This window comes from Canis lupus, chromosome 17 (genome assembly GCF_003254725.2).
Source record: "Canis lupus dingo isolate Sandy chromosome 17, ASM325472v2, whole genome shotgun sequence".
Classification (NCBI taxonomy): domain Eukaryota; kingdom Metazoa; phylum Chordata; class Mammalia; order Carnivora; family Canidae; genus Canis; species Canis lupus.
In genome coordinates this window covers 53,869,059-53,890,278 of record NC_064259.1, presented here as the reverse complement: position 1 = coordinate 53,890,278, position 21,220 = coordinate 53,869,059, and the positions used below count along the sequence as shown (strand labels likewise).

Genomic DNA, 21,220 nt, shown 5'->3' with positions numbered 1-21,220 from the left:
CGAGGAACTGAATTCTCTGGCCAGGAGTTAGGTGAGAGACTAGTATGTGATCCTCCAGGCGTACTCAAGCCTCCAGATGACTGCAGCCCCAGCCACTATCTTGACCGGAACCTATGGGGACCCTGACCAGAGGCACCTGGGTTCCTGAGCCTCAGAAAGTAAATGAGACCAGATATTTTTTAGGCGTTTTGAGCTGGTAAACCTTGAGGTAACTCATCCTGCAGCAGTAAGAAACTGACACACCAGGAGATGCCGAATGAGATGACTGGGCTTCCTTAAAGGAAGTGAATAAAATGTCAAACCCCCAGAAAACAGAGACTAGGTAGTGAATTTCTAGGTTCAGGACATTGGAGGGTATTGTTATGAAACTTGCATAGGGACACCTTCTACCATTTTTTTTTTTATTTTTTTTTCCATTTTTTTTAAATGTCAAAATAATACTTGTTCTTTGTGAACACACACACGCACACATACACATGCGCAGACATATAAAACAAGAAGTGCAAGTAACTTTTCCATCATCCTTCCTATCTTACTCCTCAGAAGCAACTGCTGGTATCAGTTTAGCTTTTATCCTTCCAGATCTTCTGTTTGCCATCAATTATTATCACATGCACCACTAATAAAACCTGATTTGTGTGTGTGGTGGGGGAATGTTCTATTTGACAAATGTCTTTATCATTTACCAGTACATCAGAGCCTCTTCCTATGCCAGCAGACTTGGCTCCAGTGTAATTGCTCTAAAAGGTACATTACATCCCATAGTATGGTGTTCTATAATTTACTTAAATATGATTCATCTGTTAATAATGGATAATGTTTTATTAGTTAATGTGTTTATTTGCCACTGCACGTGATGCCACGATAAATACCTTGGAGCACATGTACAAATATTGTTTTGGGATGAACTTCCAGAAAGATGTGTCGATTTAAAATTTTGATACATGACTCCCAATTGCCTTTCATAAGTGTTCTTATTTCTTTTCCCACTAACATGTTCTCTCATCCTAATACCAGATAGTAATGATTTTTAAAATTTCTGCTTATCTGATGAGCAAAAATCTGCCAGTTGTTTACATTGGCATGGTTCTGATTCCTGCTAGGAAATGCACAGTCATTTGAACTGCTCTGTTCTATGTCATCTTTCTGGCTGCTTTCAAGAGTTGTCTTCATCTTGGTTTTTAGCGCTTTGATTATGATGTGCCCAGACATGGATTTTTAAAATACTTTTTATATTGTATATATTTATATATACTTATATATTTAGTCATTACTTTTTCCAGTCTGTTTTTCTGCCCTGCATTCTTTCTTCTCCTCTGGGACTGGAATGACACAGAAGTTAAGACATTTTGGTACAGTCTCACTGGTTCCTGAGGCTCTGTTCATCTTTCTTTCAATTTTTTTTTCCTCTGTTGTTTAGACTGAATAATTTCTATTGGTATAGCCAATAGGTTTTAACATTTCAGTTGTTGTATGTTTTAATTCTAAAATTTACATTTGAATATCCTTTAAACTTTCTATTTCCCTGCTAAGACTTTCTATCTTTCCATTCATCTCAAGAGTTCCTCTTCCTTAGTTCTTAGAATATATTGGAATGTATCATAATAGCTGCTCTGGAGCCTTTGTCAGAAAATGCCAACATCTGCATCATTTTGGTGGGGCATCTGTTGATTGTCTGTTTTCATGTGAGCTGAGATTTGATGGTTCTTCATATGCTGAGGGTGGTAGGCAGAAGAAAGTCTCCCTCAAAGATGTCCTTGTTCTGATTCCCGGAAACCATGAATATGTTACATTATGTGGCAGGAGGAATTAAGGTTGCAGACACAATTAAAATTTCTTATCAGCTGACCTTGAGATGGAAAGATTTATTGGTGGGCCAAATAGAATCACAAGCATCTGTAAAAGCAGAGAACATTTCCTGGCTCAAGTCAGAAGGGGATAGGACAATGGAAGGAGGGTCGGAGAAATGCTAGGTCACTTGCTCTGAAGATGGAGCGAGGGGTCCATGAGTCAAGGAATGTGGGCAGCCTTTCAAAGCTGGGAAAAGAAAGGAAACAATTCTCCCACAGAGCCTCCAAAAGGAGCCAGCCCTGCCCACACCTGGACTTTAGCCCAGTGAGACTGATTTTGGACTTCTGATTTAACAGAACTTTAAAAAAAAAAAAAGTGTATTGTTTTAAGCCACTAAGTTTGTAGACATTTGTTTCAGCAGCAATTGAAAACTAATACACTGAGTAATGCTGGACTGCATCCTGGATATTCTGAATAATATGCTCTGAGACCCCGGGATTTGTTTCCACGTTATATAAAGGTTGGTATCTGTGTTTTAACAGGCAGTCAACCCAGATGGATTCAGGCTGAGAGATCTGCCAGCCTTCTGTGGGCTGTAGTTTCCATGTCGGTTTTGTTTTCAGAATCTTCGCAGCTACTATGATTTCCACCCCCCCACCCCTGCCCTGTGTGCCCTGGGTGGGGCATGGGGGCGGGAGGTGGGTGCCACCCTGGAGCTTGGGTGGTGGTCAGCTCTCAGAGTCTTGGCGGTGCTGCTTAGGAGCAGATCTGCCCACGCCCGGCATAGGGTTGAGCCCAGGAGTTTTTAAAGAGCTTGCCCAAGGTGCTCCCTTTTTGTGATCTCTCTAGCACTTTCTAGCACTCTGGCTGTCCTTGTCCATCCTCCGGACAGAGAGCTAGTGCTCTGTTTGCCTTACTGTGCTGTGTGCTTCCCATGTGTGTGTCCACCTTCAGGGCCAGGTCCGGGAGAAACAGGAGGAGTAAAAAGGAATGGGAGAACAGGTCCTCCGAGCAGAGAGGAAGGCTATTCTGTGGGCCCTTCAGGCCCCACTGCTCCCTGCCATGGCTCTGATCGCCTGGGGACCCCATGTGCAGGAGAGAATGGCGAGAAGAGGGCAAAAGAACAGCCCCCCAGGGTTAACTACACTTGGAACCAGAACTAGAGGGAGCTCTTTCTATCTGCATGTGGGGTGTTCACTTCTACATTTGGGGCTGCCCCAAATCCAGACCGGGGGGACTGTCAAAAAACGAGTGGGAAACTCACTGCTGGTTCCGTGGCACTTCAATTTCTGGTCTTTCTCCCCGGCCCACCTGCTGCCATTTACTTTCGAGGGCATCCGAAGGCTGCTCTGCATGCTTTGCTCAGGTTTTCTAGCTCACCAAGAGGCTGCAATGCGTTGACTCCATTTCCTCCAGAACTGGACCGCTGGCCCCCCACCATTGTGTCTCCCCTTGGCATCTGCTGACACTCACACTTTTCTTCTGGGGTCCTGATCAGACCATAGCTCCCCTCTCTTGCTGCCCCTAAATGCAAACAGGCCAAAGCTGCATCCATCCATCACGGTGAAGCCACATTTTCTGAGCACCGCTCGCCTGGTCTTGCCTGTTTGGCCTTCTAGGACTCTTATCAGGAGACACATGCACAGCTCAAGCTCACTCTAGACATCTACCTATAAAGAAATCCAGACAGACAGCTTACCGCAGTGAGTTATGAGCCTCAGCATCCTCTGTGGAGAATGACTGAATCCTTCCTCTGAAATGAGAGCCATGGAACACTCCATTGCTACCTTAACACCGCAGCGAGTTTCCTACAACAGACTCTGCTCATTCTGGTATAAAGCAGTTCCTTCTCCTTGAAGAACTGATGACATCCTTTAGACAGTGTGGCTAAGAGAAGGGGTGAGAATGTGTCTCCCTGTCCCCCTGCGCGTGTGCCTGCCCCTGGGGAGGCTGTCTCATGCCACGTTCCGTGTGGTCATTTGGGAAAGTTCAAGGCTCGTCTACTCTATGGCCACGGAGCGGCTCTTCTTTCCTCTGCGCTCTGAGAAGTGCTGCTGCTTGGCATACAGAGTCTACACACATGCTTTCCCCTTGTTTGCTCAATATGCCAGCGCGGTGCTTTGACCTGAGCAATTTGCTGTCTGACCATCTGCCTCTATTTTCTGCCCTTTTGTTTGTAATGGGACTCTGGCAAAGTAATGGGGTTTTAAGTTCTTTTAGTAGGAAAAATGCCTTCAGAACTAAAACCAGATGACTCTTCTTGGGCAGAAAACAAGGGGGCAGGACACTGCCATGCTACCAGTAAACATTCTGCTCAATCATTTCTCATCCAGGTAGCTTGTAGGCTGTGCTTGCTAAACATTAACATACATATGAGTCATCTGAGGATCTTGTCAAAATACACGTTCTCATTGCATTGGTCGGGGATGGGGAGTGAGCACCTGCACTTATGATACTCTCACCTGGGCTACTGATGCCCATTGCTGGGTCTGCCCAAGAGCATTCATCCCCTTAAGCATTTGAAGAGCTTTTCTGCCACTGGCAGTGGTAATGCAAAAAGGCAGACCTGGGAATATCACACAGATTAAGACATGTTACTAAATCCTCTGGTCACAGTCTCAGGTCAGGCTGTCTGGGGAGCAGATGCTGAGACTCAGATTGCATGCAGGAGTGTTTTGGGAAGGCTCTTGAGACCTGCACCTGTGCCAGAGGCAGTGGAATCAGGCAGGAGGTACAGGATGCTCTATTAACCCCCCTGGGAGCTCTTAAGCAGGGATGATGCTTTCCAGTCATCCTGAGCTCAAGTGCAGGGGCTCAAGTCTTTCTAATGCAACCTTGACTGGTCCTTGGATGCCAGGGGCTCCAGGTAGGGGGTGTCACCTTGAGTGAGGTGACTCTTCAGCTGAGGCCCTTCCTGCCCAAGACTGACAGCTGAGGCTCTTTGCGGGTAGGACCAGCAGCTGAAAGACCATGTGCGTAGTGTGTCATGTTGCACACTCAGGCCAGGAGCTAGCTTTCTGGTGAGCTAGCTTAAGCCCCTCCTCCTCATTTCCAAGCTGAGATCAACACCATTGACCACAGTTCCTTTTTCATACCTTGGCCTGAAAAGCCAACTGTGGTTGTCAGTGAGAATCAGAGCCCCTAGGTGGATAGCTTGTTGTGTTTTTAAGAATTTCTAGGCTAGGTGTTTCAACACTGGAAGGGTTTCCCTTAACATTTCCTCATAGATTCCTGCTACATCAGGGGTCCTGATACCATAAGAATGTCTGTCTCTGTGGCTGAGGGAGGGAGTCAAGGCCTAAGAAGAAAAGGACTTTCTTTCTCACAGAAAACCAAGAACTCGAGGTCTCTGCAGGGTGAACTGAAAGAAAGTTCAGGACTGAAAGCCCACTTGTAGAGGAGAAAAGCAGGAAGAGCCCAGAACAGGCTGTTTAATGATTTAATCCTGTGCCCCACTGATTGTGTAATGTGAACTTTAACCTCCTGTTAAATATAGTTTGTGCTGAGAATCCTTCACACTCTAGTAAAAATAGCTGCACACTTGAATAGCTCATGTGCTTGATGACTGCAGGGGAAAAGGCTGGGAAATCTGGGAGAGAGGAAGGTAGAAGGTCGGAGAATGCCTGTGCTGGACTGTCTGCAGTCTCCCAGCCATTTGAATGTTCTGGACAGCAGTGGTAGAGGTGCCTGATAAAGCTGGTAGCGGGAGGTAGCCGGACGGTGGCCCGGCAGTTCCCTGGCCAAGGGGCTGCAGCAAAGCCCATCATCGCCTCCACTTAGCGCACTTCTTGTCTGTCTCTCCCACCAGAGCTGGACTGTGATGCTGGGGGAGGACAAGGCTTCCTGCCTGGGATTCCTGTAGCCTGAACATCAGGAGACCCAGTTCCTGGGTGGGAAAAATGGGAGCCCAAAGTGTGTGGGTGATGGAAAAGAACTTGAAACCAGGGCCTGGGCAGGAGCCCCGCACAAAGGCAGACATGAGGATGAAAGGCCACACAACACCCCCAACAGAGCAGAGACAGCCCCCTTGGCTGGTGTGTGGGGGTGCCCCAACTGTGCCACCACTGGACATTGGCTGATGCCCAACGGTGGCCGGGGCAAGGTGCCAGCAGAGGATCAAGTGTCCAGGAGGAGAGAGCTCTGACTTTTTTCTTTTTTCTTCTCTTTTCTTTCTTCTTCTCCTCCTTTTCCTTCTCCTTCTCCTTCTTCTCCTTTTTCCTTCAGCTTGTGAAGTGCAAGAGGAATAAAGCCTGGAGTATGATTTTTGCTTTTGTGACTAGGGTGGCTTCAAGAATCAAAGGCAGCAATTACTGCTCTGGTACAGACTCTAGCTCCATGCCCTGCCTCGTGGCACCAGAATTTGCCATATGCTGTGTATTCAGAGATGAGAAAGGAAATGGCATCTGATGCTCCTGGGAAGGACCATGTTGAATTATTTGCACAACCAACGAGGCCTCTTATAGGGGTTGGGTTGGCAGAGAATCACCTCACTCAGGTAGAAGTGGCACACAGTGTGTCTGACAGGGAGGAGAAATGGGTCTTCCCTGAGCCAGTTTCGTCCTGCATTCACCCCACTCCCCAAAAAAAGATTCTCCTGCAGGCTTTAATGTTCATGAACAGAAAACCTATACAAGCAGAAGGTACATGGAAGCTCCCCAACCTGAACAAAGCAATGTAAATCATTCAGCGGATAGAACCACGTCCAGGGGATTAAGTGTGCCCAGCTATTAATTTACATAGATTTTTTTTTTCTAGCAAGAAAGGAGAGCAGAAGGCAACACACAATTCAGATACACTGATCCCATACCCAACACCTTTCACACCACCTGCGCCCTTTCACTGGGTGACTTCAGACTTCTTTGCTCTTGCCATTTCTAAATGTCGAAAGGAAAGAAGAGTCAAATGTATCGAGGAACTACTATATGCTTTATATGCTAATCTAATTTAATGCTTACAACCACTCAATGGGATAGGATTTTTTTTCTGTTTTCTGAAACACATGAGGGAAATTCAAAGAGAATAGGTACTCCAAGTGTCAGGGTTGGGGATTTTTAGCCTGGGCTGGACACCAAAGCCTTGTTCTGCAGGGCTTCTCAACCCTCCCTGCCCATGCATGCGTGTGTACACACACGCACATGCATCACCGAAGGAATCTGGGTGATGTGCAAGCGTGTGGGCCCCCTGAGGGGGCCAATCAGTCAGCATCTCCAGAGGCAGAGGCGCGGCCCAACATTGGTACTTTAAACGTTGGAGTGATGCGAACGCATCTGGGGTCAAGAACCACCTGGCGACACCATACTGACCTTTTCCTGTTAAAGTACCACCCCTTGGTTCTGGCCTTCCACCTGCTTTCTCTGGCCTTTCAGAAATGCCCAATCCTGCCACTTTGTCCACGGAGGGGCCAACACATGAGAACAACGTTTGAAAGTCTACAGATCATTCCTTTCATAACAAAAGTGTGCGGGGCACCACCGATGTAGGGGAGCCTTGTTCGCTGCATGTAACCAACCGTGTCTGACCAACACCAACTGAACTGCACTGTAAGTGACATGGCAACTCAGAGAGAGGGTCGCTGAATGGATGCTTTGCCGTTATTCCACGAGGTAGCAGGGAAAGTACCACATTTGGAGCCATGAACATGGGGGTTCTCGTTTCAGTCTGCCTGCTGGCTAGCTTCGGGAAATAAAGTTTCTCTCACCACCTGGACCTCAATTTCCTTCCTTGTAGAAAGGACGCCGGTGTAGGATTTGATAATATTGGAACTTGCTTCCATTACCTACCACGTGGGTCATGACATTGTTATTGTCTCAAAACCTTGCAAGGTCCAGCTATAGGACGGCTGCTGTGTCACTTCACTGCTGAGTTTACCTTAAATGTGATGGTCTCTTTCTAAAAGGAAATGTTCTAAAAACACAAAAGGCTGTTTTTCCTAAATAAAAATTAGGTTGAGCTCTCTCTCTCTCCTACCCGCCTTTTGAGAACAATCTGAATGAATTTAGAGAGCCTACTGCTTACACCTGCATGTTAATTATAAGTACTTTCAGTGACATGTATGACCTTGACTTTTAGTATTCAGGAATGGCAAGCATGGAACCTGAAGCGGGTTGTTGACACAAGATGCTTGGAAAGCAGGTAACCTTCTCTCTTTCCCAGATCAGCATGCAGCAATTTTTTTTTTTTTTTGGTGCAAGTATGAAGGACACATTCATTTTAGAGAAGGTTAATTTAGTCCGATGGTGCAATTCTGTTACTTAGGTATTATTCAGGCTGCCTGACAAAGAATAGTAGAGGAATCTCTTACTGGTCCGGGGCTTGTACAGCGCAGATACCAAGAGGTCCCTGGGCTGGTGTGGAAGCTGCCAGTTTACTAAAGGGCTCCCTTCCAGCCTGGCAGCAGAGGCGTCTGAAGGCACCAGGAGCAGCAGGTGCACCCTGGCAAACCAGCTGAAGTGTGCTAGGCTGTGCTGCAAAGCCAGCCACCCTGCTTGCTCTGCCCTACCTTGCCTGGGAATCCAAAGCAGGGGCCCTAACTTCTCAACACTGACTGCAGTGTGCTTCCCAGCTGAGGTCTGAGGAGTCTGGGGTCTGCAGATGGGAGGGGGCGTCAGGAGGGCAGGAGGAACCGAGCAGGCCAGGGAACCAGCCTATTTCTGATGGGACCTGAGAGGCTGGACTTCTGTACCGTGTGCAGGTTTTCTGTAGGAAAATGTCCTGTGGCAAACAAATAAAACAATTCTGCCACACCCACCGAAGGGGATTCTTACCTAATTCCACCAAGAGGGAATAAATCAGCATCTCGTCCTGAGGAGAGCAGGCTCTTTTCCACCTGCCATAGCAGGTGGCAGAGGGACCTGTAAGAGCCATTCTTCTCTGTAAAGATATATTTGCTTTGTAAAATAACCCAGTGAGAAGCCTTTCTTACTGTTTGGCTCGGGTGTTAACAGGTGGTCAAGACCGGTGGTCATACCCACCCACGAACTTCTGGAGGAAGTTCAGAGATGAAGGTGAGGGGGAGACTCCCGACCCCAATGCCCTCATTCCCTTGGGAACCAGGCCAGTTATGACTTTTCTCTCCCTTCTCTTTTGCTATGGGACACTGCCTGGGGAGATGATCTCTGCAGACCCAGGGCCAAAGCTTAACAATCCAAGGAGTCATCGCAATTGGAACAATTTCTTTCATAAAGTTTACGGGTACAGCCTGTGAAAATAGAATGTTCCAGCCCAAGGTACTCACCAGCCTGAATCCCACAGCTCCTAGCCAGGCACAGATGTTTACTGAGTGCCATTTCTGTCTCAAGGAAGGCTTTTTGCCCCATTCCAGTTCTGTCTCAATAGTCTGGCAGTTTGAGACTTGCTTCCCCAACCCCTAGCTATATAATAAGGACAGGTCCAGGGAGATGAGATTTCTATTCATATACTACATTTTCATTCCTTCTGATTATACAGTCCCTGTATTTTCCTAGCCTGTTACAACCCTACCAAAGCCTCAGTCCCCTTCCTGAACCTCCACATCTCAGGCCCCAGCTCCATGACATCAGGACAGGGCTTCTGTCCTCTCAAGAGTGTCTGCCTTTGGCTCAGGTCATGATCCCGGGGTCCTAAGTATCAAGTTCCGCATCGGGCTCCCCACAGGGAGCCTGCTTCTCCCTCTGCCTGTGTCTCTGCCTCTCTTTGTGTGTCTCTCATGAATAAATAAAATCTTAAAAAAAAAAAAGAAAAGAAAATAGCTTTGAGGATAACTGAGGCTTTTTAATTATTTGGGGTTAGCTCGGCCCGGATGCAAGCAAGCGTGTCTCATTTTTTGCATCACGTCTTCCTGAGAATGAGAGCGGATGAACTCAAATTTAAATCCACTCTTTCAGTGGAGAAAGAAAAGCAAAAAATGCATTGGGAATTGCCCCAATTTATCTGATGGGTTTGGATTTTTGCAAGCACTGCGCTTCCCTCATGGGTGACAAGGTCACACGTGGCTGCCCTTGGACTATGGTCTGATCACAGACCTCGTGCATAAGGTGGAACGTTTGCCTTTCCCCATGAACTTTTCCAGTTGTTCCTTGTTGTTCTGTCCCATGTAGGAAGAGCTTAGACTCCCTTCTGTCTCTCTGGGTTCATTAACTCTCCTCTCACCTGGGCCTGTGGAGCAGACTTTTGTGTTTGTCATTGTGGGTCAGATTGTTCAGAACCTGCAGCAGGAAAGGCTAGTGCTCAGAGCTGCACCGGTACAGGATCCTGCTGGTTTGTGGTGCTTTGGCCAAGCCCAGCAGGATGGCTCTGGCAGTATGAAATAGGATTCATGTGGGTGTCGTGTTTGTCTTAAGGAAGAAGGGGAACGAGATTTATTTTTGTCACGACTCATGGTTCCTAACAGCTTTCTCTCAGCAGATGATTTCTGAGCTTTGACAATTTTCAGAGATCTCAGTTATGTAAACTTTCTTGGAGAAGAGACCCATCTTTAGAGGATGACCGATGGGGCCAATTGCTCCTGGACCCAGTTTTCTGGGGACCGTGGCAACTGAGTGATGAGGAGGGGCAGTGCTGGGATCACATTCACCTCCCAATTACGATTCCTTCTAACCAACTCCCTACATATTCCCAGTGGCCTGTTGCTGAGGGGTCCTGGCGTTGCTGCACCACCCCAGTGTTTCATTGGATGTTGTGGGCACCACTCACCGAAGCTAACCTCAATGTCCATGTAAGCCAGAGTTTGACTGTATTCGGCTATTATGAGAATAGAAAACAAGGGCCCTGCCCGCTGTCATTAACCTTGACTCAAGCTCCATTAGAGATTGCTCATAAATGTTAATTCTCCAGAATGAGGTCCTCAAAATTTCTCTAAAGCTATATGCTCCTTGGGCTATTTCATCTATTCCCATGGATTTAATTTTCACCTGAGTGTGGAAGGTCTGGTAAATCTACGTTTCAAGATTTCTTCCAGACGTCAAGAGTCCCATACCTGCCTGCCCCTTCTCATCTCCATGTGGGAGGGTCTTACATTTGTCTCGACTTTAACACATCTGACATTTAACTCTTTGTCCTCCCCCAGCCAGCGTTTTCTTCTGTAGTATTTCTCCCAGCGGGATGTGTGTCATCATCAGCCACGTATAAACCCAAGAGAGAAACGTAGCTGTCGGGAGGTGAAACCTTCACCTCCTCCCAGTGCCATCTCTCCTTCGTGTCCCTGTGCACACCAAGCAGCCTCAGTGGTTTTCCATCTCCTGCAGAATGGAGTTGAAACTTTCTTGTATAGCACAATAGGCCCTTGTCATCAGGTCCCTGAATCTGTACATGTGATCCTTGAGCTTGCTTCAGCCAAGTGTCACTTCTGGAAGCTTTCTGAATTAGCTCCTTTTTTTTTTTTTTTTGGTGCACTGAGCCTGTACATACTGTTATGACAGGTTTTGTAAATGCCGAGAACACCCTTCATTCCCTTCATCCCCTGCTAGTTTCTATTGCTTCTTTAAGTCTGCTCTGGTGTCATTTCCAGAAATGCTTCTCTCTACAACAATGCCCCACCATGGGAATTAGTAGGTATTAAATTCTGGTAGGGGCTTGGCACTCCAAATATATTCACATATGTCATCTTTTTAATTTTTTTCAACAGCCCTGTAAATAAGGCATTATTGCCCTAGTTTAAGGATAGGGAAACTGGGAGGTGCCTGGGTGGCTCATTTGGTGTAGGGTCTGCCTTTGGCTCAGGTCATGATCCCAGGGTCCTGGGATCAAGCTTGAGTTGAGCCCCAAGTAGGGCTCCCTACTCAGCAGGGAGCCTGCCCTCTCCCTGTTTTCATGCTTGTGCCCTCACTCTCTCCTCTCTCTCTCTCTGAAATAAATAAATAATATCTTTTTTAAAATAGAGAAACTCTCACAGAGGAAAAGAAATCAGGGAGCTGGTCAGAAATGCGAATTCTCAAGCTCTATCCCTTGCCAGGTGAATTGGAACCTCCGGGGGCAGGACCCAGCACTTAGCTTTGTAGGAGTCCTCAGGTGATTATTTTTTTAAATTTAATTTTACTTAAATTCAATTCATTAACAGTGTATTATTAGTTTCAAAAGTAGAGTTCAATGACTCATCAGTTGCATATAACACCTGGTGCTCATCTCATCACATGCCCTCCTTCATGCCCATCACCGCAAACCAAAAGACAACCTACAGGATGACACAAAATATTTGCAAGAGTTCGCGGGTGATTCTAAGGCACAGTGCAGTTTGAGAGGCATTGCAATTGCATGGTTTTATGAGTTAGGGCAGTTCTAGAAGGGGTTGGCCCAAGGGAGAGCACCTTTATTTCAAGTGCTTGAAAACCAACTCAGTGCCTCTCAAAGATAGTAAAGATATAATTTGAAGAGGGAAATAACCTGGCGAATGAATTAGAGCACCAGGATTAAGTAAACCCATGTGAGTTAACATTAAACATACTGCTGAGTTTTAGGAAAATCCTCTTTAAGACCATGACTGCAGACAAATGTGATCTTGTCTAGCAGTTTAGTCTTAAAGGATCCCCAGGAAAGGAGTGAAGTGGGGATAGGTTGTCCCAAGTGGATATCACCTCTCTTTCAGCCACCCACAGCTCCCCTGGGCTAGCAAATATCCAACTCTCTAAGAGACCTGGAGTGGGGTCCAGTTGGACTTTGGGGGACAGTTCAGGGGTACTTACTCTTTGTCAGGAGTCTCTTTTTTTTTCATTAAAATGTACACTTTATTTTTTTTACATTTATGGTTATTGCTTCTTTTTTGTATATTTTTTATTGGAGTTTGATTTGCCAACATATAGTATAACACCCAGTGCTCATCCCATCAAGTGCCCCCCTCAGTGCCCATCACCTCATCCCCCCACCCACCTCCCCTTCCACCACCCCTTGTTCGTTTCTCAGAGTTAGGAGTCTCTCATGTTTTGTCACCCTCTCTGATATTTCCCACTCATTTTCTCTCCTTTCCCCTATGATCCCTTTCACTGTTTTTTATATTTCCTGTATGAGTGAAACCATAGGATAATTGTCCCTCTCCAATTGACTTACTTCACTCAGCATAATACCCTCCAGTTCCATCCATGTCAAAGCAAATGGTGGGTATTCGTCCTTTCTAATGGCTGAGGAATATTCCACTGTATACATAAACCACATCTTCTTTATCCATTCATCTTTCGATGGACACTGAGGCTCCTTCCACAGTTTGGCTATTGTGGACATTGCTGCTATAAACATTGGGGTGCAGGTGTCTCGGCTTTTCACTGCATCTGTATCACCCCAAAGATACAAATGCAGTGTGTCAGGAGTCTCTTGAAGCTGAAAGCCTTATGGCGCCAATGGCACGCAAGCTTCTCTAAAGGTGAAATTTCAGGTCAGCAAGGGACATTTGGCAAAGAGGAATCCCCAACTGAAAAAGACTGCCAAATGGGTCAACTTGGAGATCTGACTCTGGCTGTGGCCAAAGAAGTGGCCCCGAGTATATTCCAGACAAATGCGGGGAGTCATTATTTATCATCACTGCTTGAAAAGGCAAAATAAATAACTGGCACCTAATAGGCATCATTTTACAGATACAGATACAGATATTTAGAGAGGTAAGGCAATTTATCCCAATCTACATTCTGGGGCATAGCACACAGAGTAAAATAGGAGGGAAAAAGTCTATTTTCCCCCATTAAGCTCGAACAGACTCAGAATCATCCCCAGATCTGGCATTTCCTTCAATCATGATTGTGAGCCATGAACCACTGTAGTCTGGCAGTAATGTGTCAGTAATGGAGGTTGCAGACCATTCCCTCTCATCTTCTGGTCATTGTGAATATCTGGAAATGTCCTCTATATTCACCATTCCAACAAAGTTTAGGCACTTATTAAACTTGCCTCTTGATCTTGTTACTTAATGTACTAACAAAGAAGCAAAAATATTGCTGCAACAAATTTACTTTTAAATATTATTAAAACTTTGAACATCATTTCAATTATAGTTCAGTAAAATTTGTTTCCTCTGCCATCTTCTAGAGTGCATGCATGAAAAAGACCTCATATGGGGAAGTGGCCCTTGGGCTTTACTAGATTCATGATGTCAAAAAAAAAAAGAAAAAGAAAAGAAAAAAGAAAGAAAAGAAAAGAAAAGAAAGAAAAGAAAAGAAAAAAAAGAAAAGAAAAGAAAAAAAGAAAAGAAAAGAAAAGAAAGAAAAGGAAAGAAAAGAAAAGAAAAGAAAAGAAAAAAAGAAAAGAAAAGAAAAGAAAAGAAAAAAAAGAAAAGAAAAGGAAGAGCTCCTGAAGGTGGAGCAGAAAGTCATACCCAGCTCCATTGATCCCGATAATCAATTTCTTTTCATACTACCTCCCACCTTGGTCCATGTTGGCCTGAGGCTGGAGTAAATTGGTAATACTCTCTGTAATATTCAGAGCCTTAGTCAACACAGTAGTTAGGCCATTAGGCCCAAGGGAGAGAGGCTGTGGATATTGGATGACTGTGCTAGTTTAAATCACATGCTGGGTGGGTCCCACAGATGCATCCAAAATGCTTTAGTGGTTTGAGAATCAATCTATAAGCTCCTTCTCTTATTACCTCTGACAGGGGAATTGCAGAATCATTGCCGACATTTGTGATACTTATTGAGTGCCGATAATGTGTTGGTTTCCATCCTGAAGCCTTAAGAGAAAGTTAGTATATTCAGTATATATTTATGTAGCATTGCAAAGCAGAGACATTGTGATAGGTGTGGGACTAAAGGGGGAAAAGGCTGGAGTTTATGCTTCAGGTGTACACAATCCAATCAGAATATAGGCAAATCCCATATTGATGGTACAGTATAGCTTGGGATCAACCAATATGGCTGTAGAAGTTAGGGATGGGAGAGCTCATTCTGACAGCATGGATGGGGAAGCCTAAGGAACAGAAGGGATTGGTTAGAACATGAAGGGTAAGCAGAACCAGTGGACTAGGGGGTGAGGATGGGGGTCTCTAGCCTAATAGGAAAAGGTAAAGTGTTTTAATAGCCCAATATGTAAAGGTCAAACTCTTTGCAATGGCTCACAAGTTCCAATGCAGTCTGGAGCCCATGACCTCTCCCGCCTCTTCTGCTTTCTCCCTTTTGCCCACCCTAATCCAGCTGCACTGGCCTCCTCTTGCTGTTCTTTGCACACTCCAGGCCTGTTCCTGCCCCAGTGCCTTTGCATTTGCCATTCCTTCTGCCTAAAAACGCTCCTCCCCTGGATATCCTGGAAGCCCACTCCCTCATCTTTTTTTATGTCTCTGAGCGGATGTCACCTTCAGAGTAAGGCTTTTGACAAGCCTTCTTAAAATTGCACCCCCCTTCCCCACCCTGGCACACCTCCCAATTTTTCTACTTTAATTTTTTTTTCTACTTTAATTTTTAAAAAATATTTACTGTCACTGACATGCTATATTAGTGGTGCTTAAACCTGAGTAGTTACTAGAATCACCTGGAAAGTTTGTTGAAACTGCCGGGCACTATCCCAAGGTCTCTGATGCAGTAAGTCTGGGCTGGGGCTTGATAATGTGCATTTCTAACAAGTTTCCACGTGATGCTGATGCCTCTGGTCTGGAGGCTCTGAGAAGCAGTGCATTCTGAATCTTACTATTTATTGCCTATCTCTACTAGAATGTAAGCGGCGTACAGCAGCAATTCTTTTTTTTTACAATAAATTTATTTTTTATTGGTGTTCAATTTGCCAACATACAGAATAACACCCAGTGCTCATCCCGTCAAGTGCCCCCCCTACAGCAGCAATTCTTGTCGGTTTTGCTCATTGCTGTATCTCAGTGTCAGAACAATGGCAAGAACACTCAGTCATATCTGTTGAGTAGACAATGTAGCTTCAGTATAGGGTACACATCAGGATGCTGGGATGTGTACAGTGGGAGTAAGTTTGAAAAGGAAAGTTCGGGCAATTCCTCTTAACATATTCTTATAGCAATAACATGTTGTTATTATGAATATAATACTTATTGCAACACAACCATCATTTATTGACTGTTTGCACTATGGCCATTTAACAATGAGATTCAGACTCCAATGTGCCTAAGATCACAAAGGATGTGTAGTAAATCAGTTGGAATTTGGATTTTAACTTAGGTCTGTCTGACCCCAAAAGGGTGGCCTTAAACACTATGCCACAAAGTCATCTAATGCTTGATTTTTAAAACTTTTTAACTTTTTATTTTGAAATGATTTTAGATTTATAGAAGAGTGGCAAAGATGTAGTACAGAGTCCCCATATAACCTTCACCCAGCTTCCTCGAGGTTCTCTTACATAACTATGGTTGTTGATCAAAACCAGGAAATTCAAGTTGGTGCAATGCTATTAACCTACCTATAGACTATTTGGATTCCACCTATTTTTCCATTATAATGTCCTTATCTGTTCTGGGATCCAATCCAAGTTCCCATTGTCTAGCAGTTTTCAAGGACTTGCTGTGGACATGTTTGGATATGGGTGATATGAGGTACTGAAGATACAAGATGGCCAACATACCAAGATGGCAATGGAATCTCACATGACTCCATCACTTTCTTGAAAGGTTTCTTACTTTTATGTGCCTTGTTTTCCTCATCTGCAAAATGGGGAAACACTAGACCTCATTTTGTAGTGCTGGGAGGATTAGGAAAAATGATGGCCATAAGGCTAAGCACAATGCCAGCACACAGAGAGAAATCAATGAACGTTGGCAATTCATCAACTGTGCGTCTAGTTTACATCTTGCTTCTATTTCTTAGGCAAAATCTGAGCGGCCCGAGTAATAGTTTTGAAGAGAGCTTTCATGAATATATACGGTCTCATTACACCTTTAGTGCAATTTATCGTGCTTATTTTATAGATAAAGAAGGTAGTAGGACAGAGCAGAGTGGAATGCTAAAACTAAGATCACCTTATAATCGAGTTGAAGAGGAAGTTTTTTGGTTTAAATTCCCAGATGCTATATATTGAGACATTGACCAAAGTCCATTAATGTTAAGGAACAGTTAGAAAAATAATGGCCTGCCTGTTCTTCAGGTCTTGTCCCAAAGATCAGCCTTTATCAGCAGTTTTGCCACATCAAACATTTTACGTGGTGGCGTATCAGACTTGTGAACATTTAAGCACCTCACATATGCATATGGATTTCATTTGCTGAAGGACAAAGAGTCCTTGACAAATTGTTGAGTTGACAAATTGTTAGCTGTCATAAACACGGCTCACAGATTTGGGCACTTGGAGGTAGGTCTTAGGGGTTGAGCAGGCCAGTATCCATTCTCTGAGCGACCTTGAGTGGATCATCTAATGTGTAAGAGCCTCGGTATATGCATCTATATAATGGGGATTCAGATATTGCCCTCCTAAGGTTGTAGGGAGATATCAGACATACACATTGTACACACCTCGCCATTCAGATGGTGTTCTTCAAGTATGCGATTCTTTTCCTACACCATCCCTGTCCTCCTTTCTCATGGCTGTCGATGATCTGTCACAAAGGCCAGGGAATGGCAGATATGTACAGAAAACACACAAAAATATAATTTTACCAGTGCTATTAGATGTCAGGTAGGAAGAGACCTTACACATCAGTGTCTGGGTAGATAATAAAACCAAGATGTGTTTTCCTCCCTTAAAAACTCTGAGAAGGACAGCCCCGGTGGCTCAGCGGTTTAGAGCCACCTTCAGTCCAGGGCCTGATCATGGAGACCCCAGATCGAGTCCCATGTTGGGCTCCCTGCATGGAGCCTACTTCTCCCTCTGCCTGTGTCTCTCTCTCTCTCTCTCTCTCTCTCTGTGTCTCTCATGAATAAATAAATAAAATCTTAAAAAAGAAAAAAAACTCTGAGAAGCCAGAATCGTCAATTAGATACTGCAGTTTCCTGTTTTAACTAGGTTTGGATTTTATTTGTGTTAATGGCTGAAATTGTGATTGCACGGGTAACTTCAAGCATCCCCAGTGGCCTGAGGTAGCCGTGAAGGACAGAGACCATTCACTTAGGTTGGACAGGCCCCATGAAAGTGTGAGTCCTGGTAACCACAGGCCTTGTGGACTGATAGGCTCAGGCCCAGGGTCGCATTCTGTATCACCCACAAGATGAGAATGAGTTTGGTTTCGAATATATACGGACATGAAAAGAAACAGCTGACAACTCTTACAAGACAACCAATCACCAAACTCATCTCGAAGGCTCTTGTGCACATACACACACCTGAGCTGTCCTACCTTGCAAGCTGAGCTCTCAGAGGGCCACCTCTTAGAAACTGCTGTCTCCCTAGTGGCCTGCATTTCAGTGGGGACTCCCGTTTCACGGAGAGGGTGGAGCAGAGAGGCACTGGCTGTATACCATTGTGATGAAGCTCCTGGTCATCAATATTTGAACAGAGGCCCCTGAGCAGGTGCTCCTGGTGAGGTGCACAGTTGCAGAAAGTGCCCACGTCCTCGCCTTCATGTGGCCTCTCTAATGCTAGAACACACTGCCTAATCTCAAGCACCCAGTGGAGAACACGTCGGCAAGGAGGGGCCCATGCCAGCCAGCCAGCCTGTGCCCAGACGTGCTATCTTGTTCTACAGACTTGGAGCTATCTGATGGTTCTCGTAGCCTGGCCAGCACATTCAGCTATGCCCTGGGGCCAGCAGGGGGTTCAGGGCAATGTTTCACTTACCTCCAGGACTGGCTAGTCTCACTTGCCTTTTCTCTAGTATTTAAAGTGAATTCCAGATCTGCCCCTCAACAATAGATCAATACCATGCCCACATTGCATGGCCTTTCCACTGCTACCCACATTCCGATTGTCATGAAAACACACACCTTTTGGCTAATATAAGCCAGGAACTGATAAGCAGTGTCCTCCTCTTTGTCCCAGACTTTTATTTCTATATATTTTATATGTTGACCTTGATACCGGGAGTGGGCATCAGGGGACCTGATTCCTGTTGTTTCTGTCTCTGGTCAACTAAAGCCAATAGTAAAATGATTTTGCCTCTTTCTGTCTCAGTTTTCAAACATGTTAAATGGAGATAATTGTCCCTTGCTCCATGTACCCACTAAGAATTTGATGGAGATAAAGTAGAATCACATATAAGGATAGCACAAAAATTAGAATGAATAATCTTTATAAATATATTTATATAAGAGCTTATATGATTTATTATATAATTATATGTAGTTATACTATTTATATAATCATATTTATAAACAAAAATGAAGATGGTGGTATAGTTTTAATAGGAAAGCATCAGTGCTTTGGATTTTACTTAAGCAGAATTTGTGACTATATAGAAGGGTCAGTGCAAAAGTTTACTTTTGCACTGTTATGAAAAAAGGATGCATTAAATAATTGAACAATGCAAATAATACATGAGGGATATGTTTAACCTACATATGAGAACAATCAGGTTTCACAAAGTTAGCAGCAGCCATTTGCAGATTAAAAATTCATGTCATCCTTCTGAGTTCTCCACAGCAAGTCATGGAATACCTTCACTTAGGAAGACTTAGCTGTTAAAATCAGAAACATGGAAAGGAACTTTTAGCTCACCTAACCCAAAATTCTCATTTTAAAAAGACAACAAGGAGCACCTGGGTGGCTCAGAGGTTGAGCGTCTGCCTTCAGCTCAGGTTGTGATCACTGGGTCCTGGGATGGAGTCCCGCATCAGGCTCCCTGAAGGGAGGGAGCCTGCTTCTCCCTCTGCCTGTGTTTCTGCCTCTCTCTCTCTCTCTCTCTCTTTCTGTGTGTGTCTCATGAATAAATAAATAAAATCTTTTAAAAAATAAAATAAATAAAAAATAAAAATAACAGCAACAGAAGGGGATTTTTTTGTAATTGTAGACACTACAGTATCACACATCTTTCTGATGAGAGAGGGCTTCCTGTCTGAGTCAGTGCTGTCAAACTGAACCATTCACTTAACAATTTTCCATATCTGATGTTGGGAAGAATTTTCCATATATTATCTCTGACTTCATAATTTCAAACTTCATTTCTCTCCCACTCCTCATATATACCTGGTGGAGGGGCTACAGGGTATGCTCATGTATAATCCCAGGCCCTGTATCCACATGCTAAGATAGTGGACATGTCAGTACAGTGGGTGATAGGAGTGTTCTGGAAAGCCATTCCTTCTCTGGGATGAGTATAGTATGATAGTAACAGAACTATACACGGAAGTGACTGTGACCTACACAAATATGTGCTCCTGGGCCCAACCTAAACTTATCCTTCACTTACCTTCCCCTTAACTGGATTCCAAAAATCCCTCCAATGTTGCCCCACCTGAAGAGTTATGTGATAGAGTGGGAATCTGAGTAAAAGAAGCAGCATTATCAATCCGTTGCAATTAAAATGTACCGCTTTTGCAAATTTTACAACAGGTAACCATGTAAACACATTGGTAGGACCCTCCAGGGCCTTGGAAGGTGCTGATACAAATGAGAGTCCTGAAGATTAAGCTGCATTGACTTTGTGGTAGAAGAGAGGTCTCTGCTGCACAGGAAAGAGAGTTCTAGCTCTGAACACTAGAGACAAGGTGTGGCACATGTCTACAAGGATGGAGGTGGGAGCGTTGTCTGGGCAAACTGACAAGCAAGGAGTCTACCCTGCCTGGCTAAGGGAGGGCCAATGGTTTCATCAGCGGGGTCCAGCAGAGGTGCATGCAGTAGCAAGCACTGGGTTCCTGGGGAGAAACGATCAGTTAGTGCTCATAGGGTGTGATCATGTCTTTGGTCCACCGCAGCCCATCCATGAGCCCAATTGAAAAGGAACTTAAAAAAAAAAAAAAAAAGGAACTTAGTAATTCCTTGAAATGACATCGTTAAAAACCAATCTGTCACAATTGAAACATAATATTCAAATCTAAATTTGGATGACTGCATCATAACAAACATGTGTGTTCCCCAGACACCAGCTAACACAGGAGACAGCCTGGTGACCAAAGGAAGAAAGCCTTATGCAAGGTAAAATTCTCCTGGAGGGTTCAGATCCCACACCAAGGGCTGTTGGCTGGGAGTCCCTTTACAATGTATCCTAATGATTTGTTTCACTACAAACTTAAAGAGACCTAAAACAAATTGTTTAAGATATTCTAAAATTCTGATTTTTCACAAAGTCATTCTGGTTTTTAACTTTGGGTTGGACTCGGGTTCTTTAAGGCAGTATGGCCCAGACCATACTTTAAGGTCTGTTTTCCAGGCCTTCTTAAGCTTCATTCTTGCTCGTCAGAACAATTGTAACAACCTCTAGTCTCCCCTGTATGCTGTGGCCACATACGTGCTCTAGAGATGGCTTTCCCTGCTCTTTCCCAGGAGCGATCTGTCCTGGAGTAGACACTCAGCCCTTTGGGTGGTTCTGGTCTTTCGACATTAAAGAAAGTCACCCTTCACTGTGGTTGTCTGTACATGGCTATCGCTCCTTCTATGAAGAACATTTTTTAGGATAAGAACCAAGTCCTACCTTTGCATTCCCAGCCCCATGCAA

The 21,220-nt window shown here is 44.6% G+C and overlaps 1 long non-coding RNA gene across 1 annotated transcript; it reads right to left on the bottom strand.

Annotated features, from left to right (window-relative positions):
- Positions 1 to 15,445: 15,445 nt before the first annotated feature.
- LOC125752098 (uncharacterized) lies at positions 15,446 to 18,935 on the bottom strand. Its single transcript, XR_003139529.3, has 3 exons — positions 17,969 to 18,935; positions 17,148 to 17,230; positions 15,446 to 15,584 (listed from the first exon to the last, which is right to left on the bottom strand). It is a non-coding gene; the product is annotated as an uncharacterized LOC125752098 (long non-coding RNA).
- Between the last annotated feature and the right edge of the window lie 2,285 nt (positions 18,936 to 21,220).